Raw genomic sequence first — 21,698 nt, 5'->3', positions numbered from 1 at the left:
TAGGACTGTATTCGTTACTTTCTCACCTCCATCTCTCACACACACATTATCTATTTTTTTTGGCTTCTCTCAGTCCTTCTCTGTGAACTCTCTCCCCGTTTCATCTAATTCCGATCTAATGAATCCTTTGATCTGTCCTAACTGAAAGCCAGACACATCCCAGACTGTCTGATTTTTATACATCCAAGGTAGCTGCATAATCCTCAGGTTCTGAGGGCTGGTGAAGCCATTCGCTCCCAGCGATGTAAAAAGATTTGGGCTGGGCTCTGCCCATGCTTATGGCATTTAATGAACTGTGGGATTCATTTGTTAGGCCATGATTCGTTACACTTTTAATTCCCTACTCCGCCCACAGCCCTGAAAGGCTATGCCACCCCCTCACCAGATCGATACAGCTTCTTATTGTACAGGCTAGATTCAAGCAATAACTGAGGAGGAGGTGTGCGGCAGGGGACAGGTTGGAGAAACTCTGAGAAATAAAGTGTGAAAGCGTGATAGTGAAAGTGTACAGCCAATTGAATGTGGAAGACGTTTGGCAGCAAAGGCGGCATTCATTAGCAGAGCGTCCGTCGTATAGCGGCTTAGTGAACTCTTAATTGGGGAAGAGACAGGGCTGAGGATGAGAGATCAATAGAGCCAGAACCGGAGCTCCGGCCCACTGAAATCAATCAGTCTGCTGCCCAAGAGGGAGAACACGGCCAATCACAGAAAACATGGCCCGGGGCTCTTGCTCATTTAGCCCCTTGGTCAAACTTCATCAGGATCAGCCTTGGAGAGAGAGACGGGCAGCTCATTCCATTTCATCACGCTCAAAAGAGTCTGCAGCCAGATGATTGCAGCCGATTGTTACACAAGGCATTTGATGATTTGAATTGCGAGGACACATAAAAATGCACTTAGAAATTTGGCTTCATTATGTTAAGAATGGGAGTCTGCTTTAATGAATAAAATATGATTTGGATGAACAGAGAGGTACTTTATGGCTGGGAATAATAATTGAACGCAGGGCGTATTTTTACTCGATGACTAAAAATAGCGACTTTCCCCTGTTCTTCATCCTCTCTCTCCCTTCGTTGGGGTAATAACCATCTCTTTACCCTGTCACTTTTTGATGTATCATCCTTTTATCCACATCAAGGACAAGGCCAGGTGTCGCATTTTCTCTCCGTGCCACGCTTGTCACATCGCCTCGTCGCCCACCGCTCGTTTCATTCTCTCCCCTTCATCCTGCCTGCCTTTCCGCTTATTTATATTAAACCTGTCAGTCCTTTATATTAGCAGGAGAATAGGAAAATAAATCACTTTGTTGTTCACAAGCCTCTGGTGTCTGCTGAGACAGTACAGTTTTGTTTGGATATCACGGTTGGCCAAAATGAGATCCTTTACATGGACGTCGTGCTTTGACTCGTTTTGTGGTGTTGTTGCACAGCTGAAGAAGGCCTTCTCAATCTCTGTGCCCTTGGCGTCCGACTTGTATCTCTGTTCCGCGTTAAGCTGGGCAGGAAAATGCTCCAAAGTGCAAAGCATGCCATGACAGAGCCCTTATCGTTTGCACTCCAGATGGACGGGAAGATAGATAGACAGGCACAGGTGCCTGGCCGCGCCTCTCTTTGATGCCCATGAGTAGCTGGCAGAGCGGGTAGCGGGAGAAAGCAGCTGGGGTTGGAGACATGCCCTGGCAGAGAGCCGCATGTGGGCTTATAAGGTATTCAAGCATATTCTTAGAATATCAAAGACCTGATACACAAATACACACATACAGTACACTTACAGGCTATAGGCTGATTGGGTACTGTATATATATATATATATATATAGTGCATGTGTGAAAGTTTGTGCATGCATTACTACCAGGAGACCTCACTGATAGGGCTTTGTGGTGCGCCCCCCAGGATAATGTTTCACCAAAGAGAGGTTTTGAAATGTTAGCAGCGCGCGTTAGAGGGAGATTGAAGCCAGTGGACCTGGTTCAATGTTACAACACGCGGTCATGGAGCCATCGAGTTTGGTTTGGCTTGGTTCCGAGGGGCTACAAGTTTATAGGCCACTGACACCCGTCCAATCACAACAAGCAATCAACCGGCCTCGGTCCTGTCAATGCATCTTCACATGCAGACACGGAACAAGGTCTCGTAGCCGAGACACCACAACAAGAGGCCGTCTCAGGCGCAGAGAGGCAGCACTAGAGACAGCCGCTTGATGGAACGAGGCGGCTGAGAATGACTATTTTCATGTATCCCAGCTCCCCCTGACACCTCGCCTGCTGGATGGGCATTTACCTGTCTGCCTGACAAAATACAAACGGCGCTTACACAGCTTAACAACAAGCAAACTGATTATTAATATATGTCTTTAAAAAAAATCCGGGACATGAGAGGTAATTATTTTAGAGAAGATGCTATACTATTTCTGGCACAGCTCTAATGAAACCACCCACCCAGACTGCTGCCTTGTTGTAAGTCAAAAACGGTTTGCTGTGCTTGTAACTGGTTCCAGATGGGTGTGATATTAACTTGTGCGGTATGCCACCTTGTATTAGGGTTGTTTATTCTGCATATCACAGTGTTCATCATAGTGTTTTATTATTTTTTCTGTCCTAAAACAGATGTGTCATCATCCCTCTGGGCATCTGCGAAGGAGGAGTTGTGCCTGGGAGTGGCATCTGCTAAGTGGGACTCAGAGAGCCGTATGGCATCTGTCACTGAGGACAGAGACAATAGACACTTGCATCTGCTTGGGGATGAGCCAGAATTGACATATGACTCATAAATCCCCTCTCAAAAGACAAAATGGACCAGCTATGAACAGAGTGTGCGTTATGATACGCAGACCGAACTGGTTAGAGCGGCAGGTTCTGCGTGAGCTCACACGTACACACTGTAGTATATTTCTCACCTTCCCTGGACTTTGTGTTTGATTCCAGAACTTGGTGCCCAGAGGCTGAAGGAGAAGAGAAACTGTTTTGAAAGAAAGGTAAGGCTATTTCTTACACACTGGGAATTCAATTATCTTTCTAACCTCTCTCTCTCAGTTAACTTGACCCATTAAGACCTGAGGCCGATGCTACAAATGCCTTCTAAATCCTAACTCTGAAAAACGTATGCTTCTATGTCAGTGGTTCTCAAACTATTTCATGTCAAGGTCCCCCAAAGTTATATGTATTTGGCCGCCGACCCCCATCTCAAAATATTTTGTTCCAGGGACCCCCAGAAGCAAAGATGTGAGTAAAAACATGTGGCTTTAAAAAAATATATATTTTCAAAGATTTGCACAAACTTTCACGACTTTTCAAAAATAGCAGATCTAGAAGCTCATAGCACGGCATAAAGTGACATGCAATTTGTGTATATCTGCAATTTTTGTATAGCCAACCAATGTGCTATATGTATAGCTAAAATCTAAAATGACACAGATGTCCCGGTTTTAATGGGTTATGGGTTAACGTGTGCACATTCAATTGGGTGTTATGCATAAGTTTGTGCATTTATATTGGACGTGGATGTGTTCATGTCCATGCTTCTGTGTGTGTGTGTGTGTGTGTGTGTGTGTGTACAGTATGTGTTTGTGTGCATTCATGCATGTGTGCATGTGTGTTTGTGTATTTCGTCTTTGACACAGCATGTGCATCATATGGTCTATTTATGGGTTGTGTGCTACCCATTGTTCAGTGGTGCTTTCCAGTGGCCCGTAGGCTTACTAATCAGACTCTAGTTAGTGTTACTATCACTATGGATCCCACAGACCACACGGGAGATGGGGGGGAAAACTCCACAGCGGGCTAGTGTCAACACTGTAGCTGTTTTTACCGCAGGGAATAGATTCCTCACTGTCTGAGGCAATTCACATACTGTGTCCATATCGCCTTTCTGTAACTCATGGTCATATCACCTTACTGTGGTTCCCTGAGATTTGCATTTCTATTTGCCAGGAAAGAGAGAGGTTGTTTTTGCACCAGCTGAGGCATACTGTACATCTTCTCACACGCACGCACGCACGCACGCACGCACGCACGCACGCACGCACGCACGCACACACACACACACACACACACACACACACACACACACACACACACACACACACACAATGTAGGCATGATCAAAGTCAGTTGTTAGTGTCCTTCTGCGCACAGGTTTGAATGCAGCAGATGTGCTGATCATCTGTCCAGGACAAGAGAGACTGGAAAAAAGATTAATGGAGCAAGGAAGATACGATATACGATACGATACGATAATACTTTATTGTCAGTTTGCACTGAAATTTGTCTTGCGACCCAGAAACAGCCATGTATGCGACATATAACAGTACACACATTTGACATGACACAAGAAAACAACAAAATACAAATACATACATAAAGACATGCAAAGACAAGAGCAATGTCCACCACTCAGCCTACCCCTGGCTTATAACTCCTGATTAAGCCTCAATGTCGTCTGATGGACAAAGGACCTCTTCAGTTTGACCTTATTGTATGTAGGAACACCGTATCTCCTTCCTGAAGGCAGCAACCTATATTCTCCATACAAAGCATGGCTAGTGTTTGAAGTGATATTCCTTGCCAACCTTATCATACTGTTATCATACGTAGATGTATAGAGCCTCTGAAGTGGTTGTCCAACAATCTTTGAACAAATGTTCAGTTGTTGCAGCAGTTGTGACTTTAAAGCTACAGACAGACATCCATACCAGGTGGTACTACAGTACTGCAGGACACTCATAATAACAGAAGTGAAAAACACTACTACTCCTAGGTATGTATACGAACATACCTGGTTGATCTGTTCACTATGAATAGTAATAGGGGATCTGTGTATCTCTAGTGGGGCACCAAAAACAATCTCTTCTGTCTTTTTTGTGTTAATGATAAGAGCGTTGTTATCACTCCATTCCACCACCTTATTTACTCTGTGTTGGTGCAGTCCAGGATCACTGGAACTATCCAAAAGAGAAATCAAAACTGTATCATCAGAGTACTTTAGAATGTATTGGTCTGGCTTGTCAGTGCGACATTCAGACAGACATTTCTCAGTACTACAGCTGTCAGTATAAAGGGTGAACAATACAGCTGAGCTTACACAACCCTGGGGAGCACCAACATTAGTGGTTAATGCTGAGGAGAGGGTTTTGTTCACTTTCACCCTCTGTACTCTGTTAGTAAGGAAGGAAGCATACCAGTGAATTAAGTATGGATTCAGTTCCAACTGTACCATCTTTGACACCAGAATATCAGACTGTATTGTATTGAAGGCTGAAGAGAAGTCTAAGAACAGCACCCTTGCATGATTCTTATTAGACTTATCTAGGTGTTTTGTAATGAAGTGGACCAGTGTGACAACCGCATCCTCTGTACCGCAACCTTTCTTATAAGCAAACTGACAGGGGTCAAATTTGTCTTTAGTTATACTCACAAGATGTTGCAACAGTATTCTTTCCAGTGATTTCATGGTCACTGAAGTAAGAGCTATGGGTCTATAATCCTTATGTTCTTTTGGACATTGGATTTTGGGTAATGGTTTTATGATGGTTATGTCTGACATTTCTTTGTTAGGAATAACCCCTTGAGATGAACCATCTCATTTTCAAGGGGGTCCAAATTATAAAATTTACTTCATACATTAAGACAAAACAATTTTACAGACAATTCAAACAAGATCAACCAGACAAAAGAAACAAAACGAAAAACAACACAACAATAACTACAACAATAACAACAGTATAGCACGTATATGAATTATTGCGTCATAGATCTGTTATAATGATTCAAAACATGAACAGGTAATCTTAAGGTGAGAGGACAGCGCAGTTATTGAATGAGTATGAACAGGTAGGTCGTTCCAGTCAGAATGAGATTTAAACATAAAAGATTTTTTGGCTTCTGATTTAGATACAATTGGAACTTCAAAGAAAACCTGTGAACAATGTCTTGGTTGATATTATATGATGGACATTCACATGAGGATTAATGATGCTAGCTACTGCAGAGTACAATACTGAGTGTTATTTATTTAGTTAGTTAATTAGTTAGTTACTAGTATTGTAAGCTGGGCAGAGAGGGCGATCTCTGTCACTACGACTTCACTCCACTAACGACTCCTATTGGTTAGTTTGGTGCGCCTGTTTGGCAGGGAGAGAAACTGGGTACGCTAACGTGTTCCTCAGCATGCGTTACATAACCTCCCTGAAACTCCTCACTGTCAGGTGAAAATAAGCGGCTGGTGATGTGTATCGTAGGAGACACATGCTCATCTACACCCTCCCACACACCAATTGTAAGGCTTAGCAGTGACACACCGTGTGGATATATTTGGGAAAATTGGGAATTGGCATAACGACTAAATTGGGAGAAGAAGGTGGAAAATATATTGTTGTGCACATGTAGGCCGAGTAAACCATGGCTGGATAGTGTTTCTTTGGTGCTGCTGGCTACTGACCAGTGAGAAGGCAGCATGTTTGCGGCGTTGATGTGATTTGTTTCATCCTGTGAGAACAGTTGGACGACAACAGTAGCAACTGGAGCAGCAGCAGCACTCAGCAGATGTGGAGCCATATTATCTGCACAGCTGCCTGGCATAGAATCACTGACAAAAACATCAGCCTGTGGAGCTATAATCAGCTTTCCTTCTAGATTAACCATCAGGTAGAACGGTGCTTAACAATGCCCTGGTAGTTTACAGGTGCATTTGAAGAAGCGATAATAATGTGGCTTGCCACATGGAAGGAAGGTTTCAGATCTAGCACAGAAGAGGCATTCTCTCATATCTGTGTGATGGCGGCAGGAGAAGACAGTTGAATGATGCACTATTCTGTTTGAGGCCTGATCTCCACTTCAAAACCACAGTATGAGGGCACAGTTCGCCGCCCACCTTCCATCCTCCTCACACTAGCGGAAGGGGCCTTTGGCGGTCCTGGATAATCTTTTAGCTTAATTGTACGGCAGAGTCACCCACCGAAAATAGCAGATCTATGAGCTCACAATGCATCCCATCACAATGCATTGTGAGCTGGTAGATCTGCTATTTTCAGCGCACAACTCCATCTTTATCTTATGACAGAGTACACATTAAGCAATAAACAGCCAGTCTTCCAGAGATCCTCTTCAAAGGCTAGGTTCAGCAGGCACGCACCAACATCACAGATTATATTTTCTTCTCCTCCCGACCGCTGTCCCTTCCACACAGAGAGCCCTGATTGTGTCAGCACAGGAGAAATGTGAGGTTTCTCACTGATTTGTTGCAGCTGGTTGCATAAGGTTCACCTTAAAGCTACAATCTGTTTTTAAGTTTTATGTCTTCCCCTGAAGGGGAGAGGTAATTGCAATTATGTCCAAAAAATGCAATAAAGAGGGTATTGCATCTACCTGACACCAGGGTCTAAATGTCTCAATGGAAGAGTAGGGAGACCACCTTCAACCAGCAGATGTGCTAGTTATATTGTATTAACATACTCATACAGATTAAAGGGATAGTTCACCCCCAAAATGACTTTTTTGCAATCGATTAGTCACCCCATGGAGACTTGAATTCATGGATATTTTTTTGTTTTTGTCGCATTCCTAAGCCAATAACTTTATGACCGGCAGCGGTTCCGGTAGGAGACACAAAGAATCTCCTTTGTGTCTCCTACCGGAACCGCTGCCTATCAGTCCGCTGGACATCAAATTAGAAGAAAAAAAAATCATGAATTCAAGTCTCCATGGAGTGACTAATTGATAGAAAAAAAGTTTTTTTTTAACTATCCCTTTAAAATTAAATTTTATTCATTAAAAGTCACGGCCTGTAGCTTTAATGGCTTGCGATTGACAACGAGGACCTGTTTTCTCTCTGAGAGACTTCTGTTGATGGTGGCAGATTGTTCCCAGAGTGTGTTCTGCACTGGCCTGTGCGACATTTCTTTCCTCAACCCTCATTTTCCACATCAATAAGATGGAAAGCTTGGGCCCACTTGCTCCTCTCTTCCACGTGTCCCTGTCTGCCTTCTGCTCACTGATTAAAAGTCAAATATTAAAGTGCTCTGTTGTGAAGCTCGGCTTAATTGATTCTTTCCGCCGGGCGCGCACAGAATGGGCTGACAGCAGGCGATACCAGGCTTTGTCAACATTGGGCATGCTGCCCGCTGCTCGGGATGGCACCCCAATAAAGCCCCCCTGTGAGTGGGCCAACCTGCCACACACAGAGATGCCCCCTCAATATTCTAGCCAGGCTTCCTGGTACAGACACAGGAACAGCTTAGAGTGTCTGCACTTGGTCTCTGTTCCTTACAGCTCCCATCATCATCCTGTCTTTTTGTGTGTGTGTGTGTGTGTGTGTGTGTGTGTGTGTGTGTGTGTGTGTGTGTGTGTGTGTGTGTGTGTGTGTGTGTGTGTGCGTGTGCGTGCGAGAGAAAATGTACAGTGTGCATGCTCCTCATCAGGTGCCTTTGTGCTATAGTCTGTGCCGCTGTGGGCATGTACAGTATCTATATTGCATGCTGAACGAATCCCCCGTGCTCTGCTCACTTGCTTCAACACTCAGCTTACTCAGCTACTATCTGTGTTGGAAGTGCTTAAAGGAAGTTTCATCTAAATTCGACAAAAGGGCTGTCTTCTCTGATCCCCTCTACTCTCCCGCTGTTCAGAAAATTGCTTTAATAGCTCTTAAACACAGCTGTGGTGGTTAAGGCGCATCGAGGGTCACACAAGCCATCACTGTCCAGTGTCCTCCCTCTAACCACTTAATCAGTATTGGCCAGGATTTGGGTTGCGGTGCCGTGGGTCTTTTGCTTACAGTATTATCAGTACATCTCTTGGTGTACGATGAAGGGATCATTAATTGAAATCCTCTCAATAGTAAAACGTTAAATCGGTGTTCCTCTGTCCCACTCTAAACCAAGGCAATATATCCCTGTCCCTATGCCTACTTATCCTATGAATTTACTGGCTGTTTTATGAGCACATTGAATTGGCTTCTCCCTCCACCATTTATTTTTAGTGCTCATCCACTCCACATGTTGGAGAGTGCAACAGCGGTTCTTGGCACACTGTGCTACACGCTGTTCATTACCGGCGGACATCCATCTGCGACGTTTTCCTCATGAATCTGATTGACCTTTTCGATCTATGCGATTTGCGGTAAAAGGTTATAGGCACCTATAATCCCCCCCTTTACCCCACGGATGAATGGCTGGGTATATCTCCTGTCCCGTCCCATGCTTTATGGTCTGTCTGAGCAGAATGAATGGTGCGATACTGAGAGGGGTCCAATAAAGGGGGGGCAGGGGGGGGGGGGGGTGTTGCGGGTGAAGATGGTTGTGGAGGTTGGGGGCAGGGAGGGCGAGATGGCTGCCAGTGTGGTAATTACTCTATTAGCGAAATGGGGGGGGGGGCCCTAATCTCCGTCCTCTGACACAGCACTAATTACAACGCAGGGGTGATGAACTTTATCAAAGCTCTGCTAATTCATGTTTAATGGCTGCGCAGGGTAGAGAAAATTAATCCATTCATGGACGATAGCGATGTGTTAATATTCTGCTGATAGATTGTACATTATACTTCCGGCTATATTTATATTTAGCAATAATTTATGCATTATGCGATTAGTTTATTAGTTTATTATGCGGTTAGTGCTGATGGATAGGTCAGACTCTTAAGTCAACTACTACTACTTTTATTTATTTGTTTGAATCTTAGTTGTATCGCTCTACTCTCTTACCCGTATCAGTCCTGTTGTTTCATGCGTGCTGTTGTGCTGCTATGACACATGTATTTCCCCACAGGAATCAATAAAGGTCTATTTCCCCACAGGAATCAATAAAGGTCTATCTATCCATCTAGAAAGAAAGAAAGAAAGAAGGAAAGAGAAAAGGGTGATGAGCAGGCGCTCAGTCGCAAATATGCAGCAAGGGGAGCATCATCTTGTGTGCCTATGTTTTCCTCGAGCAAATCAAGTGCGTATGACATTTTTGTCTTTTTGTCTCACGTTGCCTTCTGGCATTCCTCTGATCCGCCATGCATTCAGACACTGAAACAGTCGGCCGGCTTCCTTCACAAATAAGAGCCGTGGAAAAGCAGTTAAAGCGAGTTAGACACCATCTCCGTCCCTCTCATTCTCTACCGTTGATCCCAGAGGCTGGGGGGGGGGGGGGCTTAAGAGGCTGAGGGAGGGTCAGGATCACAGCCGCAGGGGGGCTGACAGCCGGCTTCCTCCCTGACAGGAGCCTAATGGAGAGCTAATAGGAAAGAGTGGAGTTCCAGCCCCCTGTGCCATGACCTTGACATGAGACTGTGGTTACTGTGGTAGGAGGCAGGTGGGTGGATGGGGGTGGAGGGGGAGGGGTCTGCTGCTGGGGAGTGAGATGACACCAGAGGTTAACAAGTAGTTTTAGGTGTGTCTCTCTCCCTCTCTTTTTCTGCTTCTCTCTCTCTCAATTTCTCTCACTCACTGTTTCTCCCTCTCTCTCTTAAGTCTGTCATTCTAAGCTACGGTATCCGTGATTCTACCTAATGTTGTTTACCTCTCCAGTAGTCAAATTACTGCTGCTAGTTCAGCCAGTACTACATGGAGAAACAACAGTACTTAAATCTACATAATTTCCCCTGTGGTGTTGTGTGGCGTGTGTGTGTGTGTGTGTGTGTGTGTGTGTGTGTGTGTGTGTGTGTGTGTGTGTGTGTGTGTGTGTGTGTGTGTGTGTGTGTGTGTGTGTGTGTGTGTGTGTGTGTGTGTGTGTGTGTGTGTGTGTGTGTGTGTGTGTGTGTGTGTGTGTGTGTGTGTGTGTGTGTGTGTGTGTGCACGCGCGCGTGTGCGTGCCTGTATTTGTGTCTAAACGCAGGCTTCAGGACAAATTTTCATTTGTAACCTTGATTTAAATTTTAGATTAGTTTCCTTGCTTGGGTTTAACTTGACTTTGCTGTAAATGTAGCACTTCCTCTGTTATCTCTGTTTTCTATAAATTTTAATAGCACATTAACATTTCAGGGTCGGCAGTTAATCGGGTGTTTCTTATTATTATTATGGAGAGAATCACATGCTCCTTCACCATTTCATGACCAGCAATGTGAAGACTCACTATTAGTACTTAAAGCCTTTATTTTCTCATTCTCTGTGTGTGTGTGTGTGTGTGTGTGTGTGTGTGTGTGTGTGTGTGTGTGTGTGTGCCACTCGTGTCACTCTCATTTCTGTCCCTGCCATAGATCTGAAGGCCGTCTCCACAGGGACAGCTAAACTCTGTCCATAAGTATCATTTGGAGCAGAGGGAGAAACCTGCTGCCTGATCAATCTGAACCTTCATTAAAAGGCTGCCTGGCTCAATGCAACCTTACACAATATCAATACTATAGCGCCACAGAGAGACATCCAGAGCTGTTAGGCAGCCCAACTGTCATTAACGAGTGGGCACAGTGCCAAAGGCCGCTTTCCTAGGCCACTTAGGCTCCCCCCACGGTCCCGAGCACAGGTCAGGACAGACAGATGGACTGTCTGGGCATCTGTCCCGGGGAGGGGGCAGAGGGAGATGGATATGGACCCGTGCAGGAGGAGACAGCCTGTACTCACAGCAGAGATGGATGTGGGCCTCGTTTGTTGACTCGATGTGGTTACACACTGCTGCGGTTTCACCTGCAGTCATCTGGGTTTTCATTCTGCTCGACTGTATAAGCCTGGAGGATTCTTGTGTATAGACGTGGAGAATTAAAGGAAAAAGGAGAGTTGTGCAAAAAAAAAACAATATAAACACTAAATGATCTCTTTCCCCTCCTTTTTTTACTTTAAACTTCACAAATCAGCCATAAGGCTTTGGCACTGTGCCCTAGTGGGAAAATCATTGTTGTTGAATTATGTCTATGTCTGTTTCTGAGCAGGGCAAATGGAGGGCATATAAGTGGGCATACATCGAGAACCTCCGTAATTCACATCTTTGTGTGGAGGTCTCCCCCTCTGTACGCCAGTCTCAACCCCCTATGTTGGTCCGACGGGGGGTTGAGGGGCTGAGGAAAACAGGGTGTGCCTTTGTAAAACCCCATAATCTCTCAACAAAGGTTTTGAGAAAGCCGGCAAAAGAGAGAGAGAGAGAGAGAGGGGGGGGGGTTTTGACAGAGAAAGGGAAGAGTGACAAAGTAAACCAGAGGTCTTTGCCTCTCTACTCCCCCAAGGGCATGCTTAACACCAGATAAGATGGTCCCCGTGGTGCCTATATTCCCATTAGGCATTCCCATGTTATCCAGCTTTGGGATGTGTGGAGGAAGCCAGTAATGGAGGCAGCTGACAACCATGATCCTCAGCCCAGTACTACAAGTGGCCCTCCTGCGGGTTTGAACATCCTTTCTCCCCAAGGGCCTTGTCAACATGAGCCCATGTTTTTTTTAAAGCCAAGTAGAATAACCCCAAGTCTTTAAAAATAATAACCTGTGCGGTAGTTATGACAGTAGCTCACTTCCAGTTTATTGATTTATCCGGGCTCTGTAATTTATCCACGAGGCGGGCGGCAGTTGTTTACAAAATTTTGAAACCGATATTGTCGGTAATCATCATTAAGTTGAGGCCATTAGCAGCGGTCCCCACTGCAGGCGCTAATTTGATGACGGAAAAGAGAAATAGGATGTAATTAAAACAGAACAGATGACAGTTTAAAACCTCTGGGTCCTGTGGAGTATATGCTGATCTAATTTTACTGACATGGGTAGAAATGGAAATAAGGAGCTGTGCCTGGAGTGCAGATCACAGCGGGTTCTACTGCAATCTCCTTCTAAATATCTTTTTTTGGTTTAGATTAGCGCTGCTGACCATTTTAGTGGCGCTTGTCACATCATGCTTTTTTTCAGATGCTACCTTTTGATCGGCGGCGATTGATGGATAGCTCTCGTTGGTTAGCTCTCGTTGGACCTACGGTCGCGACGGTGTTACGTACAAGGTAGTTGGCTGTGTTAAGGGTCTGACTGAGGTGGTTAGGCCAGGAGGACAATGAGCCCCGGTTGATTTGTCTGTAATCCGTTTAGTTGAGATGTGACACACGGTAGGAGGGCTTTGCCTCTCGTCAATAAGTGCCAATAAGGAACAGCCATCACTCAGCAGGCTGCCCTGTCCACCAGCTCACTGGCTTGTTTCAGCTGTCAGGCCCCTGTCGTGGAGACACAGGCGATTGAACCTCTCTCTCTCTCTCTGTCGGACACATCACAAATGGCTTTCCCATACAGAAATTCAATAGCGCAGGAAAAGGGAGAACGCTTGCGGACTGTGAAGCAGGCCATAGTTCTCCCCCCAGACTTCTGAATAAACCCATCCAAACAGCTAAAGTATTTACAAAACACCATTGACAGTTTCTCATTCGCCTCAGCCTTAAAACCCCTCAGAGGCGGGGCCACAGGGGGCTGTGGGGGTGTTGGGGTTTCGGGGGGCTGGTGATGGGGGTGCTGAACTCGATTTGGGGACAATCAGACCTCTGTTGGTGTTCTCTGTACCACCTCTCCATGTTCCTTTTTTTCGTCTCTCTTGGAGCGTACGGCAGGGGTGTGGGGAAGGGGGGCTGGGAGGTGGTGTCAGATGGGGGGGGGGGGGGGGGGGGTAAATGCCATGACCTCTCAGGGTCAGCCCACACAGCCGCGGGGGCCCCGTATGGAGACCCCCCCCTCACCAACCCCCCCCACCCTCACAAAAACTCACAGACCACCACGCTAGCCCCCGCATGCCGCTCCCGTTGCTGCTGGAGACAGAGCGAGGAACCCAAGACAGGACGGTGGAGGAGAAGAGTAGAAAGGGCTTTAAACCGGGTCCCTTAAGCCGGCAAGGGTGACTTCAATTCAGAGCTGATGGTGGTGGTGTCACAGAATAGTCCCTTCTGCAACAGTTTTGTGACAGTGTTATTGCGGTATGGCAGCAGCCCAAGCTCATTATGAGGGATATCTTGGCTTGTGTTAGTTTGTTAAACTAGAATGAGACCAAAAAAACAGCAGACAGTAGCTGTGAGATGTCCCCTCCACCACGACTGAGGCCGGGCAATTTCAATTCAAATGTTGCTGTTCATGCTGCTCATTTCCGTCAGATTTCAGAGATAATTAGCTTGGCTGTTGTTCTCGCCTTTGTGTCCTGTCTCGTTGGAGAGAGAGAGACAGAGGTTTAGAATCTGATACGCGCTTTTGTGTGTATCAGGCAGTGTGTGGATCTGTGTGTGTGTGTGTGTGTGTGTGTGTGTGTGTGTGTGTGTGTGTGTGTGTGTGTGTGTGTGTGTGTGTGTGTGTGTGTGTCTGTGTGTGTGTGTGTGTGTGTGTGTGTTTGTGTGCATGCTGTACAGTATGTTTGCCGATGCTATTCTGTGTGTCTGGGTGTGTATCTACTGTTGTTGTGTGTGCATAAATTATGTGTAGATGCTATTGCTTATACGTTTCCATATTCGAGCTGGTATTTACAGTATCTCTACGTCTCTCTGTGAATGTAAGTACTGTATGCATGTGTGAGTTTGTGTGTGTGTGACTGCGTGCCTTGTGTGTGACTGTGTGTGTGTGTGTGTGTGTGTGTGTGTGTGTGTGCGTGCGTGCGTGCGTGCGTGCGTGTGTGCGTGCGTGCGTGCGTGCGTGCGTGCGTGCGTGCGTGCGTGCGTGCGTGCGTGCGTGCGTGCGTGCGTGCGTGCGTGCGTGCGTGCGTGCGTGCGTGCGTGCGTGTGAGTGTGTGTGAGTGTGCTTGTGTGTGCCATACAGGCACAAGGGCGAGCGTGGTGTACATTTATAGTCAGTCAACAGAGCAGATGCAGGGAGTCTGTCCGCGCTCTTTGTTCTGCATTGAGATCACTTAATGACTGGGCCTTTTGTATGAACTGACACCATCATCATACTTGCTCCATTTCCACTTGCTCCATTCCTTCCTCGCCTCCTCGTTATTTCCACCTCTCCAATCATCCAGCATTGCATCCCTCCCTGTGATATAGGAAACATTTAGAAGATAATGTACCATGTGGAGTGTACGTGCAGGAAAGGCTTCCTGCATGCATTTGTACGCATCTGAGTTTCTGTAAGCTTAAAGGAGTAGTTCACCCAAATAGAAAACTTATTTTCTATCAATTACACACCCCATGAAGCCTTGAATTCATGGAGATTTTTTTGTTTTTTGTCACATTCCAAAGCCAATCATTTGATGACCGGGTCTTTTAGAGCGTAACCTCGCGTCACCAGTCTTTCCACCTCGGAGGAAAGCCTGGTATGCGTTACTAAAGACCCATATGATCCGGTCTAGGCCACGCCTACTAAAAAAAAAAAAATAATAATAATTCTCTTTCCGGATTCTGCCCAGCCGCTTTGTTTTGGTTCCCCAATCCCTATTTAAATGGAATAGAATTTCCCTGTGAGATAATATAGATGCTAAATAGTCTCCGGATAGTGCACGCACATTTATATTTAAAAAATAAGCTAAACTACGCCGCATCAAGGATTTTATTAGGACTGACCTATTTTGGGGTGACGTCTTTCCGGATATGCCCATCCGGCCACCTGATGACGCGGATGACGCGCCTGGTGACGTAGAGTTACTTCCACTCCCGACCGGATCATAGACACGAAAAGATATGCTGCCCAGGCTACTTAGAGCGTACGGCAGGGGTGTGGGGAAGGGACTCTTTGAGTCCCCTACTGGAGACTCTGCCGGTCATCAAATTATTTTAAGCTTAATTACTTTAAGTTGTAACCATAAGGACAGAGGTCACACAGACAAATATTGCATGGTTACAAGAAAATGACATGAAAGCATTTTCGCTAGTTTTGAAAGCGGGAAACCCCTTATCTTAGGGTTAGGATAAGGCATTGAATTAGGATTAGTTTTAGGGCTAGAGTGAATGATAAGGGTTTGGAATGGATAAAGCGTCATGTCTGGCAGTAATGTGCTGTGTAGTTCACTGTTTCACAAACATTGGATCGGGACCCTTTGGGTCACAAGTAAATTGGCCTATCCCTTTTTTTTCTTCGTTTTCTGCATTTAAAAAATATTTTTAAATATTTTGAAAACTTTAAACAAAACAAATCCCAACTTTTGATCAATTAAAAACAATTCCAACATTTTTCAAAAGTATTTCATATATAAAATTAAAAAATCTAATCATTTCCTTAAATACATTTTAAGAAATGGTTAAGAAGTAGTGAAAATATCAGATCTACAAGCTCACAACGCGTCGCTTCGCGCCGCGTTGTGAGCTTGGTAGATCTGCTATTTTCTCTTTTGGGTCTTGAGCTAAAAGGTTTGGAAACCACTGCTGTATGCTGTATGTATAAAACTATATGCTCTCCACTCTGTGATAAATAAACTATAAATAAACAACAAATGTTTTCACACTAGTATCAAATACAAGACCATCCAAGTGCACGTTCACTCTCCGTCACGGAATCTCGCTTTTTCCCCCCCCGCATCTAGCCTCCAGAACAGCCGATGCTTTCATTCCCCAGTCATTCTGAAGCTCTAGTCATTATGTAGAGCTAACATTGACACAACTCCCTTATATCGTCATCTGCCTTAGCCTTACTGAGCTGGAATTTATTATTGGTTGGCCTGGTAACAGAGGGCGCCTCCCCCAGATGGAGCTGCGTCAGTGCATTTGGACCCGTCTCATCAAATCTCTTGTGAACAACCTAGTTTCATGCAACTTAAATGCAGCTTCATACAGCTCGGTGTGATTTAACCCATTAAGACCTGAAGCCGATTCTACATGTCTCCTAAATCCCAACAGTTTTCTGAAAAACGTATGTTTCTATATCAGTGGCGCTAGATCTTTTTCATGTCAAGGACCCCCAAAATGATATGTATTTGGCCGCGGACCCCCATCTCAAAATATTTTGTTCCAGGGTCCCCCAGAAGCGAAGATTTGAGTTAAAAATGTTTGCTTTGAAAATATATATTTTCAAAGATTTTCACAGATTTTCACGATTTTTCAAAAATAGCAGATATACAAGCTCATAGCGCGGCACTCGGTGCCGCGCTATGAGCTTGTAGATCTGCTATTTTTGAATAGCCAAAGTGTAAAATAATGCTTTTTAGCATCTATAAATGACAGATGCGTTCTGGGTCTTAATGGGTTAAAGTATGACTTTATATGTGTGTGCGTGCGTGCTTGCGCGAGCGTGCGTGCGTGTGTGTGCGTGCGTGCGTGTGTGTGTGTGTGATGTTCCATGGTTCCAGCCAGAACACATCACGGATACACCCCATTCAAAGACAGAGAACCAGACTCGGTGCAGAATTAATGATGTGTTGGACTCTAAAATTACTCTCACATTCATATTTCACCGTCTGGGCAGCTCTTTCCTTCTGATATGAAAGGGAGAGTCTGTGTCATCACACGCACCCCACACACACACACACACACACACACACACACACACACACACACACACACACACACACACACACACGTGCGCTCGCACAGGCAGAGTTTAACTATAATTGAGTACAAAATATTTCACACAGGAGACCTTTCATCGTGAGCAAAAAATTCATTTAACTCACACCTTTTAGAGTGCGGCCATTGCTCTATTGTGTTGGCTTATTGAAACGGAAAATTGCCGTGCAGATTCCGCCTGACAAGCTAGACCGCGTGCCGAGTGCTGAGCTTATCAGAACCTCGGGGTAATCTAAATGAAATCTTCCCAGCGAATGGAATCTGCCTCAACGCTATCTCCTGTCATTCTCGACTATTAAAGTTCGTTATTAGGAAGTAAAAGCCCATTTCTCAAAGGAAGGTGTGGGTCCTATTTTTAAACCAAAGAACAGTGCTAGTGCAGAGTTATCGAATGGGATTTGGCCATTATCAGTCCTGGGGCCTGACAGCGCTGATGGGCCGCGTTGACATTATCAGGAGCCATTGTTTTAGACATGATTAAATCATTGTCTCATTTATTGAGAAGTAAGCTCAGAGGTCATCGGGTAGAACAATCCACTCGGGACACAGCTGTGTTCCTGGGATGTAGCTTATGTGATGATGGCTATTTTTAGCTGTTGTGTATTTAATTTGTGTGGACTGACAGGCCAGCTTCTAAAGTTACTTGTATGTTTCCATGGCTTCTAATACTGCAGCAGAGATTTGAGAGAACGGAATTTTTGATGAAAGATGACAGTGACTGTTGAAATACATTTTGTACAGTGTTCAGCACTGCTATACTGCCCCATAAGCATATTGAGAGACACACGCTCACAGACACACGCACACATACACACACTGCAAATGTGGACCTGCATGCACACGCACATGCACACACACCACATAAACTCTTCTCTTATAGAAAGTCTGACATACAGGCATGCCGTTGCAAGATTTGCATCTGAATGCCAACTGTTGTTAGAAAATTCAAGGGTCCTTGGAGATTTTGCACATTCTAGCGCAGTGCTATACAGGCCAGTGGGAACAAAGTCACACATTAGCAAAGCTCTGCCAGCCTCAATTATGACCAAAGGGATTGGCTTGATGGTGTTGCAACAGGGCTGCATTCAGGCCTGGATGTGTCTATTTAAACATTCCTGCCCGGCCATTTCCTTCATGCCTGCACCAATAGACATTGGACTGAAAAATTCCTGTTGAGAATGCAAAACAGATTCAGCGGTTTCTACTATTGCATTCAGTCTCATTTCATTCTATTTTTCCAACAGAGCCCTCGGTCTGTGAATCAAGTTTTCATGTTTGGGGAACATTGCAGCCTGCAATGGAAATGCTCACACTTTGTTCTCACCAGACTCTATGCCTTGAGGTTTTTCCTCCCTCAACCTCTCTCCCTCTCCCTCTCCCTCTCTCTCTCCCTCTCCCTCTCCCTCTCCCTCTCCCTCTCCCTCTCTCTCTCCCTCTCTCCCTCTGCCTCTCTCTCTATGTATCTCTGTCTCTCTCTCTGTGTGTTTTGCACTTTCACCATCTTCGAACATGTGTTATAGAGAGAATAGAGAAGTATGACTTCTTTATGGTGGTGGGTTATTTCCTCCAGGTTTCACGCACATTATGAGACAGACATGATTAAATTGCAAGTGTGTGCTGTGACTCATGCTTCTGCAATATGTAATAAATGTTATTTTGTTCCTCCGGTTTTCTCATATTCTCTCTGAGGGTCGCACCCTCTCGGAGGTGGGGTGGGGGGGTGAGGGGTACGGATAGCATGAATCAGACTTTATGCCCACATCAAAGCTCCAGGTATTTTATTTATAAAGGGGAAAAAAGTACATTAACGCCTCTGCAAAGTCTTTGGAAGATTTATCGCTTTTATACTCTTTGTTGGCTTCCTCCCCACTACTCACTTTGGCTGTAAAAGTTGGTGTATTCAGTTCTTGTGTGTGTGTTGTGCAGAGTGTAACCTAACTGTCTGTCTCTCACATGGCTGTGTTTCATCCCTTCGCTCGCGCAGTAGCCGCCGCTACCTCGCCACCGTATCCTCCACACTGTGACATGGCCAGCTCTGCTGTCATGGCATTTATAATTCAGTGTTATCAATAAAAGATGGACGGCATTAACTTTTCATCAAACGCTGCAGTGCTGCTGCCTTCCGATGAGCTCTTTATGCTGGGAGGACTTTAGTGTAAAAGTTTGCTCCTCTCTGTTAGTATAACCTAGATGATCTTTGATCCTCCAACATGCTTTTAGAAGCACATTCCGTGTGATCTTATATTCTGTACTCTCTATATCACACTATCTCTACCCGCTACTCCTCCTCCTCCTCTCTCTCTCCAAAGCCTTTAATGAGTTTTGCTGAGAGTCACATTTACTCGAGTTGTCCCGTGCTTCTGTCTAAATGGCAAAATTCCCACTTTCGTTTCTATCTGATGCGGCTGAATCAGCATTACTGCCTCACCGTTCGCTCACTTAGTGCAAAGAGCTGATCTGTGCAGCTTTCTGTCTTAAGTATCAGAAACAGGGTGTTAAATCACCGCAGTCGATGGAAACAACGCGGCTTACCATTGGCATTTATGAAAGCACACAAAACCATCATGTTGTCTGTCGGACATAGGGATTGGCTTGGCTGCAATCGGCTGTTTCATTATCATCTGTTTCCATGTTCCGTATTACACAGTATCCTCATCAAGGGAGTTGTGGCTTTTTGCTGGAAACTGCTTCACTACTTTCACTCCTTTATATTGTCATGTGGCATCTGCCACCCGTAGAGAGGCACAATATGAATAGATAAAAGATAGAGAGAGAGTGATGGGGGACAAAAACAAAAGGAGCGTATGAGTCAGAGCTGATAAAAGGCTGTAAATCCAATTTATTTTCCTATCTGGAGGGAGAAGAGGCCTCATGGGGGGGTGGGGGGGACATACGGAAATATCCACTGCCTGATTTATACGCGGTTGTGCATCGTGTCGCAGATCTACAAGCTCACAGCGCATCGCACTGCGACACGGTGTGAGCTTTTAGATCTGCTGTTCCAAGTATAACGGTCAATAACACGATATTCACCATGGTTGACTATAGATAGATCTGTACAATGTGTGAGAAATGGTGCTGGTGGTTCTTGTAAATTCATGGCTATATTAAGCACACTTCCTTCATGTGTTCTGCCAACATCAGCTTCTTTGCACAGACAAACAACTGTTCAACAGGAAGTACCGTCCCTTACCGCAAAACCTCTCTGAAAGAGGAATCTTCTCCAGAAGGAGGAACCACTGCACTCGTGGTAGACAGTCTTAATTTGAACACAGGGAATCTATTCTTCTCTGTGTCCCTAAATGTCCTGGACGACATTTTGATACTCGCTGGAGACCGCCGTTTTGGAGACAGACCTGGTTAAGTATTTGACTCTCCTTCAACGGGGTTTGCATGTTTTCGTTGTCTTTTTTTTCTTCCTGCGGCTCTCCTTGCGGCTGGTACCTTGTTTTCAACCCATGCGAGTCATGAGAGGGATGGAGAATTTGAGAGGTGGGGTGGAGGGGGGGTGTTGGGGATGAGAGAAAGATGCAGGGAGAATTTCAAACAGTCTCACCGCTGAGGGTCAGAGCTCATGTATTCCTGAGGGGAAACAACCGCATGCCCTGCAGAGAAGAGCAGGAATTAAACCAGAGCAAACACAGCTGGTGTGTCTCTCCCTCTCTGTGTGTGTGTGTGTGTGTGTGTGTGTGTGTGTGTGTGTGTGTGTGTGTGTGTGTGTGTGTGTGTGTGTGTGTGTGTGTGTGTGTGTGCGTGCGCGCGTCCCTCCCACTTTGTATGTGTATGCATATGCATGGCATTTGAGTGCATATGCGTGTGCACGTATTAGTGCGTTTTGATGCGCGTGGGTCTATGACTTCACTTCTGTCTGCGCATATGAGATAAGATTTTAAGGAGGGAGGACATGAGGGAGTGAGGGCAATAGGGAGGACCTAACCGAGTGACACATTAGCCTACAACCTAGTCCAGAGAGGAACAGCAAGGCTCTCTGTGTCAGACAAGGGGAACTTATTCGGGCATGGCGTGATGGCTCACACATCACCTCATCTGCAGTGAGTGTGCCTGGAGATACGTTCCACACGGCTTGGGTTCCTTTGCCATTAGGGAAGCTGATTAAAGAGGTAACGATTATTACTTCTTGTCTCTTCCCTCAAATTTCAAGTGCTCGTCAGATACTGTATGCGCACCATGCACACATGGGTGCATGGTGTTGTTATGATGATGAATGACATAACACTAACAGTGAGGTTGTTGTTAAGCAGTGTGCGCTCTCCCAGCTGAGGGAGTCTGCAGATGGGCTGCTGTTGTTGTCATCCTCTCTGAGAGCCGCACTCTCCCTGTGGTGCGCGCAGACACAC

At 45.4% G+C, this 21,698-nt stretch overlaps 1 protein-coding gene across 6 annotated transcripts in view; it reads left to right on the top strand.

The window, feature by feature from the left end:
• The window catches only part of sulf2a (sulfatase 2a), a gene marked incomplete at its 3' end in the record, with an annotated part of 54,480 nt that overhangs the window by 5,542 nt on the left and 27,240 nt on the right, over positions 1-21,698 (top strand). For 3 of the 6 annotated variants that reach the window (XM_084063065.1, XM_084063069.1, XM_084063070.1), the window contains exon 2: positions 2,924-2,973. The exons of 1 other annotated variant lie outside the window; for it this stretch is intronic. Of the gene's footprint in view, positions 1-2,923; positions 2,974-20,571; positions 20,700-21,254; positions 21,462-21,698 lie in introns of those variants that run through there. 2 more of the 6 variants (XM_084063067.1, XM_084063066.1) reach the window with 2 other exon arrangements.

This window comes from Gymnoscopelus microlampas, assembly GCF_963454915.1.
Source record: "Gymnoscopelus microlampas genome assembly, chromosome: 7".
NCBI lineage: Eukaryota > Metazoa > Chordata > Actinopteri > Myctophiformes > Myctophidae > Gymnoscopelus > Gymnoscopelus microlampas.
The sequence above is the reverse complement of the archived record's forward strand: the minus strand, read 5'-3'. Positions and strand labels throughout refer to the sequence as shown.